A 6,356-nucleotide genomic window follows, 5' to 3' on the forward strand; every position below is an offset into this window, starting at 1 on the left:
ACCGTGGTAATGGTATCCATTACCAATACCGTACCATGAAATTTCGGTACGGTATAATACCGTACCATTACCGATTGGTACAAAAAATTTGGCATAAAATCGGTATGGCACGGTTGGCAATTCAGTTGGCATGGCAATTTGGCAAAAAAATCCACCCTTAGCAACAACCATACCTCCATGAAGACCTGGCCTTGGTGGGAAATCTGAAAAAATGTCGTTTTATCTGTTTGAAGACCCCCAATAGTGTCAAATCCGAGACAAACAACACAAGGAAAATGCCCTAAGTCGCCATCTCTTCTCAACCAAACCAAGTGTCTCCCAAGCCTCACGGATCTGCTAATTTTTAGGTAGAAACCGTAACCCTTTTGATTGATTGACTATGATCTGTTACTTGAATAATAACCACTATTGTGACTGAAAAATGACCCTCAACTCCAGCGTACAACCGAGAGACAACAACCTTGAGCTTCCGATCCAGTGGTCCCTGAAGGCAGCATAAATGACAAATGTCTCGGCCTCTGCAAATAAGGAAGGTAATGATCTTGTACTCCGTTCATGATGGGTTCCATTCTGTGAGACCGTTGCTTCATTATGCCTGCATGTAATTAGACTGGTGTGGTATTTTGTGCAGAACAAGCGTATCCATGACAGATCCAAGAGAAAGAATTCTTCAAACTGAAAAGCTACTAGACAGAAAGCATGGCACATTGTGAACGTCTTGATCTGTCGATATTGAAGGTATAACATGCATCCCTGCGCTTGTTTAAAGGTCATTAGTAATTTCATCAAAAGATCGGCTAAAAAATGTTAGCAAAAACCATATGTAGATGCGGGGTTGAGCATGCATCGAACTAACAACATACGGACTAACATGTATATGATGAAAGTGGACTAGAAATGCATGAGACTTAACGAAGACTAAATGACCAAGAAAAATATGGACCCTAAAACGTAAAGGACCCCAGATCTGATGAACAAATAACAAAATGAATAAGACCTGCAGACCTAGAATGAATGTCACAATGTTGTGTGTTTTAAGTGATACATAACCTGGATCATGAAAATCAAATTGTCATTAGTTTTTCTGTTATGAACTGTGCAGTACAACAATCTGGTCCAGGAACAAAGGGAGAAAACAGGACAGCTTGGACATCACAGATCCACCTCCCATACGAAGGTAAAACTAGTCCGAGCTGTGATGTGTCTTGATATGTAAAAATGATATTTATGTCCCAGCATGGTTTCATTGTGTTGCTCTGTGCAGTAAAGTTGGATCACTGATAGATCCGTGGGAAGTAAAGTGGATGGACAAACATCAGCTTCAATAGACAAAAATGGCACAAGCTTCCAAGAGCCCAGATCGGTGAATCTGGGAGGTAAAATTTCATATCCTTGCAAGTTGAATTGTTGTAGATCTGGTAATAATAGTTGTACTCAGTTATGAGGTGTATGGATCTGTGATTTAACTGTGCTTCTCCTCCATGCATCGCAAAACTGAGATGCAGAAAATTAATTGCTCAAAATTATGTCTATGTGCTGGATCTGCAACAATCTCCCCCAAAACTTGCATTTGTGAATGACTGTTTATGTTAACTGCTTTAAATTTCCAGCATAGTGTAGATGTGGTTGATGTGAACGTAGACTTGCTGCTGGGTGCAGGATTCCAGCATAGGACGCTCTTTATTTTCCATGTTTTCAACCTGCAATTAACCAACAAATGCGAATATTAAAAACGGAGTTAAAATCAACATGCGTAAATAAAGAAAGCGACATATTTTTGGATTTTTCATGGTTTTTTTTTTTTTCGTTTGAATTTTTTTTTTTTGTTTTTTTTTGTTTTTTTTTTTTTGAAAACTTAGGTATATATATATGCATCTACAAATTTAACTTATAATAAAAATAAAAAAAAGTCAAACGAAAAAGAAAATAAAATAAAATAAGGAAAGAGTTTAGAAAAATTAGGTTGCCTCCCAACAAACGCTTTATTTTAAGTCTGTAGCTAGACGTTGCAGAACTTCGGTGGCTAGATCACTTGTGCCTTTAGAGTCAAAGACTTGCTTTCACCAAATTTCCCTATGCATGGTTTTAGTTGATATTTCTTGACCTTGAGCAAACAACTCATGCCATTTGGTTCAATGTCCACGTTACCGTTTTGAAAAACCTGCTTAACCATATAAGGGCCTTTCCACTGAGATTCTTGTCTCCCTGGAACTAACTTGAAACTGGTATTCAACAGCCACACCTTTTTACTAGGCTGTTTTTTCTTAACATCTGGGCTGCCTGGGCAAATTTTCATGTTTTTTCATAGTGTTAATTGGCTGGTCATCATGTAGCACCCTTTGCTGCTGTGGTTTAGGACTTATGCAATCTCGAGTCAAGTTCGGAGGCTTTATGGACAGATGGTCAATTGATGATCTCCTCCTAAGCTCGTCACTTGGTAAACCATCCAATGCATCAACACACATGCATTCTTGCTTGTCACCTGAATGTATGCTTGCTTCAAACAACTTGAAAACAACAGTTTGATCTTCAACCCGGAATGTTAATGTTTCGGCTTCAACATCAATAAGAGTCCGGGCTGTTGCCAGAAATGGGCGGCCCAAAATGATGGGTGTTGTCAAATCCTCATCCATGTCCAACACCATAAAATCCGCCGGTAAATATAAATTGTCAACCTTCACAATAACATCTTCAATGACTCATCTAGGGTAGGTAATTGAACGGTCAGCCAATTGAATAATACTGGATGTTGGCTTCAGCTCACCTTCACCTAAACATTTGAAAATAGAATAAGGCATTAAGTTTACACTAGCACCAAAATCAATTAAAGCACTTTTAAAATCAGAATTGCCAATAGTACAAGAGATAGTAAAACTCCCTGGATCTTTTTTCTTTGGAGGCAATTTATGCAATAAGACCGCATTGCATTGTTCTATTAGAATTACTTTTTCAAAATCAACGAGCTTCTTTTTCTTTGTGCAAACATCCTTCAAACATTTGGCATAAGATGGAATGTTCTTGATTGCATCTATTAACGGTAGATTAATTTGAACTTTTGACAAAGTTTTCATAAAATCTGTTAATTGTTGATCTTTAGCTTTAGGTCTCAACCTTTCTGGATAAGGCATAGGTGGCTCATAAACACGTTCTGCAGTTTTTGTGGTAGCTTCTGCAGTATTTTCGGATCTATCTTGGGACTGCCCAAAATCTGCAAAATTTGCAGATTTAGTTTGAGGCAGTTCTGCTACCTGTGAATTTCCAACAGAATTTTCATGTCTGTTGTTGTGACTTTTGCCAGACCGTAAAGTCTGTAAAGCATTGCATTATTCTCGTCCTCTTGGATTAGGTACTGTTTGACTAGGAAATGTACCCGGAGCTCTTTTTGAAACCTGCACAACAATCTGCCCAATTTGTTTTTCCATATTTTTCATTGATGCATGCAGATTTTGGATTTCGTGAGTGGTAGTATTTGCTAATTTTTCAATTGCAACCTCCCAAGCAGCCTTAGGTGCAGCAGATTGATGTACCTGCTGTTGAAATTGAGGCCTAGAATGCTGATCTTTGTCCCACTTTAAATTAGGATGATCTCTCCGACCTGGGTTGTAGAAATTTGAATACGGGTCATATCTGGGACGTTGAAAATTATTAAATGAATTAACCTGCTCTACTATAAACTCTGGATAAGCATCTTTATGTGGACAGCTAAAAAAATCATGATTTGTCAAGCTGCAAATGCTGCAGGCAGCTTGTAAAGGCTGCTGTGCAGCAACCTGTGAACCCGAAATTCTTTGTAATAACATGTCAAATTTTGCATCAAATCTTTCAAGTTTTTTCTCCATTTTTTTCAATTTGTGCTGACACATATGGTGAACCATTTGACATCTCAAAAACGAATCTAGATTGTGGCTGCTCAACTGCCCATTGTTGTGTATCTGCTGCCATTTTTTCAAATAATAAACAAGGCTCTTATGCATTTTTATCTTTGTACGAACCTCCGCATGAAGTGTTGACAAGAGTTTTTGTAGTCATATTCAACACTCTGAAAAATATATGCATTTGATCAGTAGTGTTAATACCCGAATGTGGACATTTTCTAATCAACTCTTTAAACCGCTCCCATGCCTCATGAAACTCTTCATTTGATTTTTGGGCAAATGATAAAATCTGAGTTCTCATGTCAAGAGTCTTCGAAGCTGGATAATACTTGTTTAAAAAATTTTCACTGAGTTGGGCCTAAGTTGTAATGCTTCCAGATGGGAGTGTGAAAAACCATCTCCTTGCTTGATCTTTTAGAGTGTATGGAAACAAACGAAGCTTAATAGATTCGGCTGAAAATCCCCTCACCAAAATATTTTTACAACCCATTAAAAATTCTGCAATATGCATGTTAGGATCATCAGATGATAACCCACGAAATGTAGGTAGAATATTCAACATGTGCTGCTTTATTTCAAATGAAGACCCTTCCTCCACTGCTGGATACATAATGCAACTTGGTATATTTGTGGTATGGGTTGTCAGTGAATCACCCAAGGGCAGACCAGCCTCTGGAATAACGAATGCCATTTTTCCTTTACTGTGCAGGTCTCCAGAATTTAAAGACTGTAGAAAAGTTCCCTGCAGAGGAGGAACCCACTGCAAAATTTGCTCCCTGCGTCTCCTCCTTAAATTCTATCGAGTTCTGGATTAAGTGGAATCAATTTCTGCACTGTTGAACGGGTGCTGACCATGCACAGATTTCTGAAATCTGCACTGCTGTACTGTTGTAATCTGTAAAAATAAAATAAAAACGAAAATTAAATTTTGTTTTTGGTTATATGTATAAACAGCAATAACTAATTGAAAATCTGATTAGTAGGGATTATTTTAAATAATCCCCGGCAACAGCACCATTTTCTTGATAGGATTTTTACTACTCATGTGAACGGGCTTAAATCTCCTATTTTACTTGCAAGAATCACAAGGTTGTTGTAGTATAAACGGATCTCGCAAGGTCATTCTCCACAGGGATTATTAAATAATTCAAAATAAACCAAATTCCAATTAATTATTGTAAAGTAGAAATTGGGATGACTGATTTTATAAACTACTTAAATTAAAAACGAATTTAATTAATAAAAATAAGACAATCTGCAATATTAAAAACTAGAAGGAAAAGAAAATAGTTTTGGGAGAAATCAAATTAAGAAGCACTAGGGTTTCACCATCACCTAGCAATCCTATGAACTTTTACCAATTACTTATGATCTACACATGCCACTTTGAAGGTTAGGTTTTCCCAATTCATATTCTACTTGGAACCTCCAACATAGAACGTATATCTAACATGCAACCCGTCCGGACGTTTGGATCAAATCTGAACATGAAAGACTCATTATGCTTTATGAAAACCCTTTGAAAAACCATGCAACCCTTAAGACGTGATATTCATCCTAAGTGAAATTACAATTATTAATCACAAGAAGCCAGCGTCAATTTCAGGGAACCTTCTGACCAAAATTGCATCAAATTACTTTTCTAAAGATCCTAATGGTGATCAGGCATTAAGACAATTAGATAGTTTTAATCCCGGTGATTAACAATTCAAAGTATGCATGCAATCAATCATAAGCAATTAAATAAAAATCACATATTCATGCTAAGGCTCAAGGCTTCGCCCTAGCAAAAGGAATTAATTACGCATATTCATAATTGAAATCATAGAAAATATTATTAAGAAAATGATTGAAAACACCTTCAAGTAGAAAATCTCCAAAACCCTAGCACTTATATCTGTCTCCAGAATTGCATAAAATAAAGCGTAGTCTAAAAACTGTAGACGGCCAAGCAATATATTTGCTAAACCCCCTCACAAACCCTAAAAACAGGTCCTTTCTTCCCACTAGGAAACTAATAATAATAATTAAATAAAATAGGAAACATAACCCAAAATTAAATGGTGAAATTCGCCTAAAATCTGAACACCCACGTTTTGGACCCATAAGCTGCTCCAAAACTGGCCCAATATAGCTGGATTTAATGTTTGGAATATTCTGAACACTTCTCCAGAAGGCTACGAACCCATCCGAGGTCATCTTGAGCTCCAAAAACGCCATTTAAGCCCAAAAACGTCATTTTCCAGCTCTGCGCACTGCGCACTGCTTCTTTCTTTTATCGCCAGAAAATAACCGCTTGATGGAAAAATCCCAAATTTTGCTACGATCAAGCTAAGTGACTCACGAACGTCCTCCGACTGGAATCATGCACCCAACACAACATCAACCAATTTACTTCTCGGCCGAGCTCGACCGACGAGTTGGCACGTCCTGCATTCACCAAAGGACGTAGTTAGCTTATAGATTACTCGACCTGCGTAC

At 37.5% G+C, this 6,356-nt stretch overlaps 1 non-coding gene and 1 pseudogene across 1 annotated transcript; both read left to right on the forward strand.

Moving 5' to 3' along the window:
• Positions 1–599: 599 nt before the first annotated feature.
• On the forward strand, positions 600–4,808 carry LOC126585154 (uncharacterized; annotated as a pseudogene).
• Positions 4,075–4,179, forward strand: LOC126588098 (small nucleolar RNA R71). The gene has a single exon (XR_007611326.1). It is a non-coding gene; the product is annotated as a small nucleolar RNA R71 (small nucleolar RNA).
• Positions 4,809–6,356: the final 1,548 nt, after the last annotated feature.

The sequence above is a fragment of the Malus sylvestris genome, chromosome 10 (genome assembly GCF_916048215.2).
Source record: "Malus sylvestris chromosome 10, drMalSylv7.2, whole genome shotgun sequence".
Lineage (NCBI taxonomy): Eukaryota > Viridiplantae > Streptophyta > Magnoliopsida > Rosales > Rosaceae > Malus > Malus sylvestris.